The following is a 14,425-nucleotide window of genomic DNA, read 5'->3' on the forward strand; positions in this document are numbered from 1 at the left end:
ATTGAGGCATCCTTGTTATAGTTAATTGCCATCAGTCAACAAGACTTGCCTCTGCTTTATGGGAGAAGAACAGAATGGTCTCCAGGCCAAAGCTCTGGGCAGAAAATGAGAGTCGAGGCTTATTTGAGGAGGCAGAAGACAGCTGGGGGAAAGGCAAAAGGATTTAGTGAATAATTTTGCTCTGGGGAGTCACAGTGTCTGCACCTGGGTGGGTTACAGGAACTGAGAACCAAAGAGACTTTCTGCTTAAAGATCCAAGAGTGAGAATCTGAGCATTTGTAGTCAGATGGCAGCTGGGGCAGGAGTCAGCTGAAGGTTATGCTGGGCTAAACATTCAAGGTCAGCTCCTGCATTCACATGTCTGACATCTCAGTGCTCCTCTACGTGGCCTCTCTCTCCAGCAGAGTAGCCTGAACGTTTTTATGGACTCTTGGGGTCAAGGCTAGAACTAGAAACTGCCAGTCCCCTTAAAGCCTAGACCCATAACTGGCAAAACATCATACCTCCAATATTCTACTGGTCAAAGTAGTCACAGATAAGCCCAGATTCAAGGGAGTATAAAGAATGGTTACCTCCTCTTAAGGGAGACATGGCATGTGTTTACAGGAAGAGAAGGAACTGATGGCAGCCATTGTAGGGGACAAGGTGCCACATGGCCCCCTTCACTCTCAAAATTTTCCTGGTATGTAAAGTAAACCTGTAGTTCTAAAAGTCAGGACAGTGGTTACCCCCCGAGGGAAGGGTAATGACTGGCAGTAACATGAAGGGGCTTCTAAGGTGCTAGGAATGTTCTGGGTTTTTTTAATCTATATGTTGATTACACAGGTATATTCACTCATCAGCTGTACACTTATGATTTGTCCATTTTGCTGAATGAATGTTACACTTCAATAAAAAGTTCACATGAAGTGAAAAAATAAAACAACTCCAAACCAAAGAAAGCTGACCCTTTCTAGATGATAGACTATGAGGTCACCCTGCTATTGCCCAACTCCAGGCCATATTGGAGAAGCCAAGCGACTCATTCGAAGTTGAAGGTGGGGAGAGAGCGGGTGCAATTCTGGTGCCCCGACCACTGTGAGTGAGAGGAATGGGGTACTTTCCCTTGACCTTCAACCAAGTGGTAAGGGCTTTATGAGAACCACTGAGAGGCCGACCTATGCCCCTGAAGCTTGAGGGACATAAAGGGACTCCCTCCTGGGGAAGTACCAAAGTGAGAACCTGTGACTAAGCAGGGGATAGTGTAAGGAGAGGCGACTGCCCCAAGAATCACACTGTTGGAGGGATCTGGGGTACACGTGCATTTCTCCAGGCCACATGTGGCCCCTGGAAGGAGTCTGGACTGAATGGTCCCAAGAGGGCTCGGCCCGGAAGGACCACATGTAGGGCAGCTAACCCCATCAAGGTATGGACTGTATTCAAGCGAGGAGCCTGAGGTAGAAGCTAGCCAGAGGATAGTGACTCGAAGAAGAGACTGCTGGTGAGAGAGTCACCAGTAATGCAAAGTAATTTGCACAGTAATGCAAAGTCCCTGAGGGACCAGAAGAGCTGCCATACTGAGTCAGCTTTGAACATCTTCACATCCTAGAAGCCCCTTGGCCAGTAGCAGCTATACAAGTCCAGGGAGGGGCTCCCTCCCCCGTCCTCTGCCCCTTCCTATGCACGCACTACCAGGGGACTGATGCTGGCCAGTAGAGACTGGGGGAGACGAGGACAAGAGGGAAAGGGGAGACAGAGGACATCACTGCACCCCTCCCTCCCCCTGCACACATCCCAGTCCGAGACAGGCTGGAGCAGGGGGAGAGGGAGGGAAGGTGCTTGAAATTGAATGAAAGACTGAAATTTTGAGGTTAGACAGGATGGGATGTTTTACTTACTGAAATTAGACTGCACTTGAGACTGAAGGGGATTGAAAACCCGTGGGCCCTGCCTGAGATTTCATCCAGAAGCGAGAAAGAGCTATCTGCAAAATCATGTTTGGTAAGACAGTGGAAGCAAGAATGAATCATTTTCTTCTCCCATTCCCTACACGAGCCGCGATACAAGTAAAACACAAGTTATAATGTATGCCACGGGCCTCTGTCAGCTTGTGACTTCAAGTGGGATCGCAGCCCCGCCCTATGCTCAACATCAGGGCACAGATCTACACCAACCCAATCGCTAGAATGAGTGCCCTTGAAAGTGCTGCCTCGTCCCTGAGCTCCTTCGGTGTATTCCCCGTGGCAGGGAGGCACACTGCTCTGCCTGAAGCACCTCTGTTTCTTCCATCTACACTTCCTCATCTGCATATCTATTCCATCTACACTTCCTCATTTGCATATATGTTCAACAATAGGTATTGGGTTTACTATGCACTGGGCACTGCACTGGGGCAAGAGGCACAACGACAAGGGCAATGGAATCCTGGTCTGCTTGGAGTTTGCAGTCCGCTAGGGGAGACCGAGAATGGGTGAGCGGATGGCACTGGGAAGGCCAGCACAATGCCAGCCGGTGGTGAGGGAGGTCACAGGACTGTCCTCTGAGGGACTGAGGATTGAGGGAGAGTCTGAAAAGAGAGTAAGAAGTAAGTCAGGGAGGGGCACCTGGGTGGCTCAGTCGGTTGAGCTTCCGACTTCAGCTCAGGTCATGATCTTGCACTCCATGAGTTCAAGCCCCGCTTCGGGCTCTGTGCTGACAGCTCAGAGCCTGAAGCCTGCCTCAGATTCTGTGTCTCTCTCTCTCTCTCTGCCTCTCCCTGGCTTGTGCTCTGGCTCTCTCTCTCTCTCTCTCTCTCTCTCTCTCTCAAAAATAAATGAAAACATTAAAAAAAATTTTTTTTAAGGAGTCAGGGAAGAAGAAGAACACCCAGTAGATGAGTTGAGCAATAAAAATAGGGGTGATCGAGAGGGAATACTGTACCAGGTGGAGAGGTAGGTAGGCTGAGCCCTATAGACCTTGTTAGCAATTTGGGACTTCATCTCAAGAGCAAGGGCAGTAGGAAGCCATCATCAAAGTGTTTGGAGTGTGAAGGAGACACGATCGGAATTAGCCCCGCCCTCAAAAACAACTCAAATCTGACCATTTCCCCACTCCTGCTGCTACCAGCCTGTTGTCACCCACTATCACTTCTCACCTGCTGCCTGAAATCACTTTCCAAGTGGCCACCCTGTTTCCTCCCCTGCCCCTACCTACCTCAAAAGTCTGTTCTCCATGAAACAGCCACAGTGATCCTTCTAAACCGTAAAATTGATCACGCCCTCCCTCTATTTGGAACCATCCAGGGTCTTTCCACCATCCTCAGAACACGATAAAAAGTCTGTACCACCATCTACAAGGTTCTGCAGGAACTGGCCCTTGCCCGGCTCCCCCCTTGCTTCCCCTTGTTCCCTGTGCTCCAGCCCACGGGTCTCCTTGCTGTCCCCTGCCCAAGCTGTGGACACTTCCCCGGTAGACCATTTGCACTTACTGTGCCCTCTGCCTTCCCAGATTGCTGGGCAGCTCTCAACCTCTATTCATTTGGGACTCAAATGTCACCTCATCAGCAAAGCCTTTTCTAAAATAGCGCCCTGCCATCCGCGCCCCTAGTCACTCTCAATCCCCTTTCCCTGCTTCAGTTTTCTTCAGAGCACTCACCAGCACCTAACACATGTATTCTGTTTATTTCTGTCACCCAACCACTGCCACCAGCATAAGCTCCAAGTTGAGCTGGGACTTTGCCAGTCCTGTGTATCCCATTGCAGGGAACGGCAGCTAGCACACCCTGGTCTCTCCAGAACTATTCGGGGATGAATGAACGCATGGCTTTGGGGACACAAGTAGATGAAGGAGACGAGGTAAGGGGAGAAGCAACTGGGTAGGGCAAAGTCTTTTGCAGGGTTCTAGGCCAGTGATCATCAGTGTGAGGGGCCCGCAATTCAGAGAAACAAAGGTGTGTGGATGTCGTTTCTAAACAAAGGTACTTATACTTAGGGCCTATGTTCCAAATTTGTGAATTATAATGCTGCATGGTCAAAGTGTTTGGAAATCCCCGAGAGACGGTGAAGCTTCAGCTAGGATGGTGGGGGTGGGGATGGGGAGAAGGGGACAGGTCAAATAACTGTGCAAAGATGAAACTATCAGGGCTTGAGAAGGCATTGGCCATAAAGTGACCGGGGCCAAGGGCCTGTGAGGTGACTGCCTTCACGACTGGGTGGAGGACGGCATCATTACCAACAAGAGAAGTGGGGGGGGGGGGGCGGTGGCAGAGACAACCGGCACTCCCTGCCGCTGGCATTCACCTCTTCCCCCTGGACATCCCACTTGACCGGATCTTCTCCCCCTTGCCGTTAAATGTGACCTTGAGACTGGGTCCTCGTCAATGAGCTGTGAATAGAAGTGACGGGCATCCGTGCCCAGCTGGCAGTTTGACACAGTGAGGGGACGTCACCATGCTCTCCCCTCCCTGTTCGTCAGCTGGGACTTGGGGAAAGAGTGAGCCCCAAAGCAGCCAGAGATGATTTAAACCTGGGCACTAGGATTAGTCATATAATTTGTGGGCCCAGCACAAAATGAAAATGCAGCGTCCTTGCTCAAATGCAGCGGGGGGAAGTGTCATTAGAGATCCTAACATACAAAGCTTTCCTCTTGTTTCTGCAATATTTCTCTTGACCTGTCCTGGTGGGTTTTATTTGCTATTTAATGTCATGCTGTCTTTTAAACAGGGGTGGGGGGTGCAGACCCTCACAGGTGGCCGGAGGGCCCCATCTTGGTGTGTGTGTGTGTGTGTGCGTGAGTGTGCGCGCGCTCATGTACACTGTCCGCTGGCTGCCATGGTCCTCCTTCTTTTTTTTTTTTTAATTTATTTTTGGGACAGAGAGAGACAGAGCATGAACAGGGGAGGGGCAGAGAGAGAGGGAGACACAGAATCGGAAACAGGCTCCAGGCTCCGAGCCATCAGCCCAGAGCCCGACGCGGGGCTCGAACCCACGGACTGTGAGATCGTGACCTGGCTGAAGTCGGACGCTTAACCGACTGCGCCACCCAGGCGCCCCGCCATGGTCCTCCTTCTAACAAATGCGGGACCAACATGCTACGCCCCAGCCAGGGCCTGGGAAGTTGAGTCAGGCATCCCTTCTGCCCGCGAACTTGTCACCCCTACCCACAGCTTATCCCTACCTAGTCGCCCTCCAAATGAGCCACGGCACTGCAAGCCCAGGGCACAAGTGGCCACAGCTATGTCCCACACCAAGATGGGCAGAGGGTGGTGGTGGTGGCCGCAGGGTGGAAGCAGGGCAGCAATCAGCCAGGAATCCATCGAGGCAGCAGGAGGTGGCACCACAGTGAACGGATACTCCAAGCCCCCAGCACCATTGTCTTCCATTGCCATTGGACTTCATTTACAAAGTACAAATTCCATGATAAAATTGTGAAGAATTTCAAGATGGCCACTACAGAGCATTGAACTCTGAGCGTGTGGCACTTCGGAGCACAGAGCTCTGTGCTACTGGCCCTCAAAGCCAGCCCTGCTGGGCACCTGTTTGGTGACATGTGGGACTTCGGAACCAGGTAGCCTCCGCCTTCACCATCCCAGGGCAAGAGGACCCTGGCCAAACCACCGGCCTCCTCCCCCCACCCCATCTCCATGGCAAGCTTAAACCTTTCCCACTTCTCCAACTACTTGGATGGGCTGATGGCTTGCACAACATTCAGAGAGGAGAGGGACTAGGCTCGGGTGAGCAGCTGGAGGGAATGGGGCTGGGAGTAGGAGGGCGCGCAGTACTGAGAATGCTGAAGAGGTACTTTTCACCAGGACATGAAAGGGATTGACGTTCCTGTGATATACTCAGCAGAAACTTCCGAAAGCCCTCCAGAAATTGCTTGGGGTAAGGAAGGGAAGCCACAAAATGTCATTGAAGGAAGGACAACTTTAGTACATCAAATAAAGGTTAAGAGGAATCTTGGCTATTGTTAATTGCTAACTGCCTACTACTTAAGGACTTCCGAAATAGACACTCAGTTGATCAAAGGAAAAATGAAACTATAGATAAGACCCTCCCAAGCACTCACCCAGATACTCAATGTGTGTGCGCACATACTCACAGGGGGAGGAACGAGGCGACGTCAAGTGACGTAAAACAATAACGATAGATGGCACTTGCAGTGCCTACTACCATGTGCGTGGCACTCTTCAAAGTATCTGTAGTAACCAACTAAATCCTCACACGAGTCTGTGAGGCATTGTGGTTGCTCCCATCTTACAGATGAGAAAACTGAGGCTCAGAAGGGGACACAACTTGACTAATGGGTTTGTGTGTCGTGGCCAGGTACACAGGACTAACCAAACCGGGCACCCCATCAGAATTCCCACTATGAACACACCCCTTTCCAGAAGCAGTTCTGGCAAGAAGGTGTGCCCCGTTGCACAGGTAAAGATGAGGAAGGAAGGAAGCCCAAAGTGTAAAACTATCGAAGTCTTAAAGTAAGCACTTCCATCCTGTTTCCTCTACTCTATTTCACTTAGGGGCACAGTCTGATGTTGTGGAAGGCTGGGGAAGAGATGATGTGGACCACATCGTCTGTCAGAGCAAAGACTAAGACCTTCCCGTAATTCCCGTTCGTGCTTGTTCCCAAGAATAAGTGGAAAGTTCCCACACGGACTCATTTTTAAAATATTGCAGGAAGCAGTGACCAAGGTGTCCTGACTCATCACTCACTGGTGGCCGCTCCTGGGCCATGCTCAGCTGCTTCATCAGCATGGCCCTAAAAGTCCCTTCATACCAGAGCAGTGACCTGCCAAATATAGCAGGGGCCCTATTTTTAAAAAGGTTCAAATGAACTTGCAGAGGGCCAACACATGCCATCAGCACAGATTTATTAAAAAAAAAAAAAAAAAAAAACACTCCGGCCAGGCCATTGGCATGGCATTCAAATACTGCTGAGGCAACATAACAATGAGCCACTGTCACAGAAGAAGTGACAGTAGTCCCTGCTCCGTGACCGCCTCCACGGGTCAGACCTGCCGAGTGCTTTCTTGTATAAGCTGCCTCACATCATGCTGGTGACTCCCCTGCAGGAGAGGTTTTATTGTGCCCATTTTACAGAAGAAAGCACAATCTCGGAAAGGTCAAACGACCACTCTGCATTCGCACCAGCGTCCCATGCCTGAAAATGCAGAACTGCATTTCTGGAGGCTGCCCCTAGGTGAACAGAGCACCGGTAAGGAGAGTCACTCGTCCGTGTGTGGAATCAGCCCCTTGGCCATCAGCGTGGAAAGTCCCTCTGAGTCCTCAGGGTAAAGGGTTTCAACAATAGATCACAGACCTAAATATAAAAGCTGAAAAACAAGAGTACCAGAAACAAATAAAAACATCTTCGTGACATCGGAGTGGGTGGGCAAAAATTCCTAGAAACCACCAAAAACAGAAAAGCAAGACCATGAAGGAAGACAGGGGATGGACTTCATCAAAATGTAAAACTTTGGCTCTCAAAAGCCATCATTAAGAAAATGGGACAGCAAGCCACAAACGGGGCAAAGATATTTGATAGGCATAGACTCACAGCGTTAAAGGTGACAGAGGGGGCGGTGGATTAACTTCCAAAGGTCCCTTCCAGGGCTAGCAGACCATGGCTCCTGGCTGCCCTCAGACCTGAAGACATCCAGAACTATCTATTGCTTTCTCGTCGTGACGCTTAATGTTCCTGCTGCCTGTGGGCACCAGGCCTCTCTAGACAGGAAAAAGCGAGACTTCTGTAAAGTATGTGGGTGGCATGAAGCATAAACCCCACTCCTCCTGGGTCCTTGCGAAATAAGATCCTCTTTTTCTAAGCATTTCGGCGCATCTCTCTCACAAGAAGGACAAATTGTTTTCAAATGCGGGAAAGTTGTGCCCCTCTGCTGGTGCCCTCGCTATAGAAGTTCCCTGTTTCAGAGTCTGTTAGAGGCGAATGTGATTGAACCACCTGTTCCTTCACTCATTCTTCATTCACTCATTCTTCATCTATCCATCCATCCATCCACTCATTCATTCACAACCATGTCACAAACATCTAGTGAGCACCTGTTGTGGGCTAGGCCGACCGTGATGAATACAGAGGCCGTGTCGGCAAGGGCTCCCTGCCTCGTGGGGTGGGACAGGGGTACAGCCCAGTGTGGCGAGAGCCCCGCTGTAGACACTGCTAGTCTCTGCCCACATTCCCTTAGACCTCTTTACCCCGCAAATGCTCTCACAGGCTTGCATTCACACTGAGATCACCTGCGTCCCTTTGTGAGTGGCCGTCCCCCGGCTGCAGGAGCCGGATTTGCCTGCATCAAAGAAAGCCAGAAGTGCCTGGGAGCGGTCCTTCCTCTTCTTGACCGTCCCCTTAACCAGTGACTGATGGGTGTACAAACGCTCCATAAATACGAAGTATAAAAGCGCATAATTAGTCCAGCTCCCTTGTCCCCTGTGTGGGACAGTTCTGAAGGGTGGCCCTCACTGTCTCCAGAGCCCGCTCCACGACTGAGCCGCTTACCTATTGTGATACTACGATTTATAATAAGAAGTATATATTTGGTCTTGGTGCCCATTTCAGGCATGAAACTCCTAAAGCCCTTAGAATTTGTCCCTTGTTATGTTAATGAGGTGACTAGAAAGCACCTTATTCTGGGGGCTGGTTGCCAGGGGAACCAAACTCTGAATAGAGGGTTGGAACTTCCAGTCCCACCCCCTGACCTCTGTGGAGGGGAGAGGGGCTGGAGGTTGAATCAATCACCAATGGCTAATGATTTAATCAATCACGCCTATGTACCGAAGCCTCTATAGAAACCCAGAAGGATGGGGTTGGGAGAGCTTCCGTGGTGCATATGTGGAGATGCGGGGACGGTGGCACACCTGGAGAGGGCATGGAAGCTCCTCGTCCTTTCCCCAGACCCCGCCCTATGCATCTCTTCCATGTGGCTCTTCCTGAGTTCTACCCTTTTGTAAGAAACCGGTGATCTCGTGAGTAAACGTTTCTCTGAGTTCTGTGTGCCACTCTAGCAAATTAACCAAATCTAAGTAAAGGGGGCTGTGGAAACCTCTGATTTATGGCTAGCAGGTCAGAGGCACAGGTGACAAGCTGAATGTGCAACTGTTGTCTGAAGCTGGTGGGGGTGGGGTGGGCAGTAAGAGTCCTAACCCTGTGGGATCTGATGCTCTCTCTCCAGGCGACAATGCCAGAACTGAGTTGAATGATAGGATATCCAGCCGGCGGCAGAGAATTGCTTGGTGTGAGGGAAAACGCCACACGTTGAAATTGGCACCAGGGTCATTTTACCTACCTTCTGGGGGGCTTAGTCTAATACTACACCTCGGCCCGGCTTCCTTCCCTCCATCTCCCGTTTCCCCCATTCCCTGCTGGTTATTCCTGGAACTCCTTCCTAGGAAATGGTCTTCTTCTGGGAAATCCAACCTAAGATGTGCTCCAACTGTGGAACACCAAAGCGGGGCTGTGGAGGCCCCTGGCAGGGATGCTGGGGTCGGAGAAATCTTCTAAATAGGACAATGTGTTGGCATGTGCCTATGCCTGTGAGTTAGGCGGAGGTGGAAAACCAAACTATAAATGGGGTACCTGGAGCTGGCACCAGGGTCCCAAGTTGTGGTGAACTGGGGAAACAGCAAGCTGCCCAGATTGGCTGATGCCACAATGCCTACGTGCCAGGAAGTGGGGAGACGTGATGCTGGAGGGGTCCCTAGGGGGCGGAGGTCTTAAAAGTCTAAGTCACGTTAAGAACTTGATCTTTAGGACAACAGTGAGCCATTGGAGGGTTATAAGCAAGGTACTGATGCAACCAGGTTTACTCTTTACAAAATGTCACTCTGTCTGCCGTGAGAAGAATGGGTTTGAGAGAGGCGACACGAGAGTCTGGGGGCCATCTCAGACATTCAGGCCATAATTGAGATCATCAGAATGGAGTGGGGGAACACGGGTACATTCAAGGGATGTTCCAAAGTGACAGTCGCCAAGACTCAAGCGCTGATGAATTGACGGATTAATTGTATGGGGATGGTTAAGGAAAGAGAAGAGGCAGAGATGATTCCCAGGTTGTCACAGGTCCAGGTCCCCATGAAGCAGACTCTCATTTGGAAACTGGAGTGCAGGAAGTTTATTGCAAAGTGCTCCCAGGATTGACTCTTGCTGGGAAAAAGGGAATGAAGCAAGATGGGGCGAAGGGAGAAGTTGGACTGTGGTGTAGTCTCAGTGGAGGCTTTAGCCAAACTCACGGGGAGCTCTGGAACTGGGAGGTCCCCACAAGAGTTGCCTGGACTTTGGGCAAGGGAGCCAGGCCTCTGTTTACCCATATCACCCAGACATTGGATGCAGATTACCTTGGGGGAGAGCGCTGAACCTTGAGTGATATGGCTCCCCTCAGCTGAAGGTGATACCTGGAGAGGGTTGACACCTGAGTCATCAGGCAACCACCTTCCCAGAAGCTCCAGGTCCTTGTGTCCCAATGGTAGTTCTGGGCGGGAGGCATGCGGTAGGGGACTAACAGGAAGCACCTGGTTCTCTGTGTCTGGATCTCAGGAGTGTATGAGATCCCCGACCCTGGGAAAAAGGATTAGGTACTGGTTCTTGATCTCTTTGGGGTCGTAGACCCTTCTGAAAAGTTGATAAAGGCTCTTTACCCCCACAACTCTACACACAAATTTGCACAAAACTTCAGAAACTTGTCTTAGTATGGGTTCCTCTAAAAGCAAACACTAGGACAAAGATTTGGATAAAGAGGTTAATCTGGGGGGTGATCGCAGAAGACACAGAGAGGGAAACTCTGTGGAACACACCCTATATTTGTCCCACCCACCCAGCAAGGAATCTGGGGAATTCACACACCACCTCCTATCCCTCATTGGTTGAGGGTCACCCTGGGGGCAATAACTCTCTGGCCTCCCTATTCCCCTAGGACCCACTCTCCACCCCGTCCCTAACCCCTTCGGGCTCAAGAACAGCATGGCCCAGTGGCCAAAGAACACCCTCAGTCAGAGAGGCACGCTAGGAAACCATCACACTGGCTCCATGGTGAGAGTGCAGCAGACACAGTTAGGGCACCAACAACATTTGCCCACAGAACTCATACATTCCCAGTTAAGAAATTTTGCCAGAGTGGGCTGAGGAACACCAAGATGACAGAAAGCGTAGCCACAGAAGTAGGGGGGAAAAAGGCAAAACAATGTGGTGTCACGTCAAAAGCGGGAAGCAATCAAGACACAGACGTCTAGGGTCCCGAGCTTCCTCCGAGAGTCCCCACCGGAGCTGCTGAGGACTCCTCGAGAACTTACTGCTGTCAGGTGAACTTGGCTGTTGTGTTGTGACTCTGAGCTCCCCAGTTCTGACGCCGCCTGCTCGGACAACTCACAGACCAAATGGAAGCCTGGTGTGGCCAACTGCTGGAGAGCGGCTTGGGAAATTAGGGTGCAGCTCCTGGGGTGGGGGTAGGACTGGAGGGGATGTTTAATCATTCTGGAGTTCAGTGACGGGTCTGGAAAGAATATAGAGGAGGCCAAGCCACTCGCCTTTGTGCCACAAGAATGCCTCAATTAAAATGCCATTCAGTTAGAAGAGGCAGAAAGGAAAACACACCCTTCAGCTGTAATTTTGCACTGAGCTTTTTTCATGTAAATCAAGGGGTGCAAACGGCATTTGCCATTAGTCATAAATGTGAAAAGCCGAAAGTCTGCTACTCTTATTCTGCGGTATCACCCGTTGACCATTTAAACAGCCGATCGAGTTCCTTCCGGCAAACAAAGTTCTAGTCCAAGTTCCAAGTTCAAGCACTTGAAATGTTTGACTTGAGTGGAGCCACGAAGTCTCAAAAGCAGCCTCACAAAGGGGAGTTCACTCAAGGTTGGGCTGTAGTGGGTTTTGTGGGTGTTAGTGCGGTTTCTGGTTTGAGTTGGGTGGCTCCTCAAAATCGCCCTTGGACAAGGGGCCTTCGACCTCAGGGGACGAAACACAGCGCATACAAATCCAAGGAAAGGTTAAGTGGAACTCGGAAATCTTGGGATAGTCTGGAAACGAACAACGCTAACAATAGTCCCCGTGCGCAGTGGACATTCAGGAAACAGTTGTGGGTTGGTGACAGCTGCCACCACTGCTCTGTAGGCAACACCCACTGTGACCGTTGCCTCGCGCTTGGGAGAGACGGACGGACTGATACGACTGATATGTTTATTCGTATCTTCCCCAGATTCTAAACCTTTTGAAGGAGGAGACTGCTATCCCTCTGTCCCACCCTCTCCACCCCATGCCCCTGTGTTGACTGAATACACGCATGTCTACTCTGGACAACCACACAGTGCCCACCCCACCGCATGCTCCCCAGATGGTCCCGTTACCCATTTTGCAAAGGTTTTGGTCAAACGGGGATCGGACAGACAGATTAAAATGAAAGAGCAGAACTCCTGCATTGTTTTCCTACCTCTCTACTGTCGAGTGATCTTGAATGAATTACTAAATTCCTCTGAGTTACAGTTTTCCCAACCAGAAAATGGAGAAATCACCCCCTGTTTACAAAGTGCTCCGGCAAGACAACTGGAAATATAATCGAAAGTTTATCAAGTGAGATCTCTCAACTAGAATAAAAATTAAACCATGACATTTTGGATAAAACTCAATATTTTGTTAGTCAAATTCCATCGAAATTACACTTAGGTACATTAACTTAATTTAAGAACTGGTGGCAAATTGTATTACTATTTGACACATAACTGCTCTGCATAATTATTCAATCAGAGCTCCCCTGAAACAAATTAATGCTGATGCAGCCTAATTTTTTTTTTATTTTGAAATAGTTGAAGAATACAGAAAAGTATCAAGAATAATATAACGAACACCCGTGCAAATACCATCCAGCTGTTTTGCAGATTCACATTTCACCATATTTTCTTCACGCCTTTTCTTAAGAAATAACACATCAGAGATCCAGGGGAAGCTCTCGGTGTATCTCTTTCTCACCCCCTTCCGGTCCCTCTTCCCCCAGGGGCAACTCCCCAGCTCCCCTCTGGTTTTAGCCCTCAGCTATATGGCAGGGTCTTACCCCTAGGGCCCGCCTCAGCTCTCTACTTCTTAACTCCAAGGCTTTCCTCAAAACCCTCAAGAGTGCACTCAGTCCTCACAGGCACATGGCAAAGTACGGGAGAATGACCACCCACAGGAGAACCATCGACCAATGGGGACAGAGACTTGTGAAAATGCCCGCAGGACACTTCCCAGAGGCCCTTTTCTCTAAAGCAGTGACCTCAAGAAAACAACCTTTCCTGGATTTTCCCCTTGTCTTATTCTGTCTGCTCCTTCATTCCTACTCCTTGCGACCACCCCTCAATGAATGCCCTGCACCCAAGTCCTGGTCTTGAGCTCTGCTCATGGCCCTCCTGCAATTTTATACTGCTTACAGGCAGGTATGTTTCCATAACTGGTACGCTTGCATGCATCCACAGACAATGTATTCTTTGGCACGTTTTAAAACTCCATATGGGGCACCTGGGGGGCTGAGTCGTTAAGCATCTGACTTCAGCTCAGGTCATGATCTCAGGGTTCATGAGTTCGAGTCCCGCATCGGATGAGCACAAGCCCCAGTTTAGGTAAGGTCGAGCCCCACTTCAGGTGAACCTGCTTCAGGTGAGCCCCACTTCTTTCTCTCTCTCTCTCTGTCTCTCTCTCTGCCCCTTGTTCACTTGTGCTCGCTCTCTCTCTCTCAAAAAAACCCACTCTTTGAGGGGAGGTGGGAGGGAGGGGAGGGTGGGTGATGAGTATTGAAGAGGGCATCTTTTGGGATGAGCACTGGGTGTTGTATGGAAACCAATCTGACAATAAATTTCATATATTAAAAAAATAAAGGAAAATAAATGAAAAAATAAAAAAACCCCACTCCATATGAATCCTATCATACTAAACTTGCTTTTGGCATTTGTGACTTATTTACTCATTTTGTAGCTTTCTGGTACATGGAAAAGCAAGCAGGCACAAAACACATTTGGTTCCCAAATGTTGAACAACTGTATTGCATCCAACTCACTAGAGTATATGTGAAATCTTTCTCAATTCGTATCACATTAACATCTCAAGGTGCTTTTGAACTTGCGAAAAATCTCAGAGTCCATTTTCCAATGAGATGTGAATGTTTGTGTACACAGAAGACCGGGAATGGTATTTTAGCCAAAGTATTCATTTCCTGGGGTAAAGGATTCTCTTATTGCACCGAATCAGGAGTTTACTATAATTGTCATGTATTACCACAGCTCTTTCTCTTCATGATGTGACTTCACACATAGAATCTCAGTTAAGTCAACACTGTGAGGGTCTAATTTACCTGTGCTCCCCACATACGTAGCTCAGGGCCTTGAACATAGTAGGCATTCAATATTTACTGAATGAATGAATGAATGAATGAATGACTCACCATTTTACTGATGAGAATACTGAGGCCCCAAAAGGTCAAGGACACACAGCT

The 14,425-nt window shown here is 49.6% G+C and overlaps 1 long non-coding RNA gene across 2 annotated transcripts in view; it reads right to left on the reverse strand.

Annotated features, from left to right (window-relative positions):
* The window catches only part of LOC145714257 (uncharacterized), a 221,807-nt gene that overhangs the window by 104,808 nt on the left and 102,574 nt on the right, over nucleotides 1–14,425 (reverse strand). The window contains exon 1 of one of the 2 annotated variants that reach the window (XR_014136818.1): nucleotides 11,256–11,472. The exons of the other annotated variant lie outside the window; for it this stretch is intronic. This is a non-coding gene — a long non-coding RNA (uncharacterized LOC145714257). Of the gene's footprint in view, nucleotides 1–11,255; nucleotides 11,473–14,425 lie in introns of those variants that run through there. 2 annotated transcript variants of the gene reach the window in all.

The sequence above is a fragment of the Panthera onca genome, chromosome X (genome assembly GCF_046562875.1).
Source record: "Panthera onca isolate mPanOnc1 chromosome X, mPanOnc1 haplotype 2, whole genome shotgun sequence".
Taxonomy (NCBI): Eukaryota; Metazoa; Chordata; class Mammalia; order Carnivora; family Felidae; genus Panthera; species Panthera onca.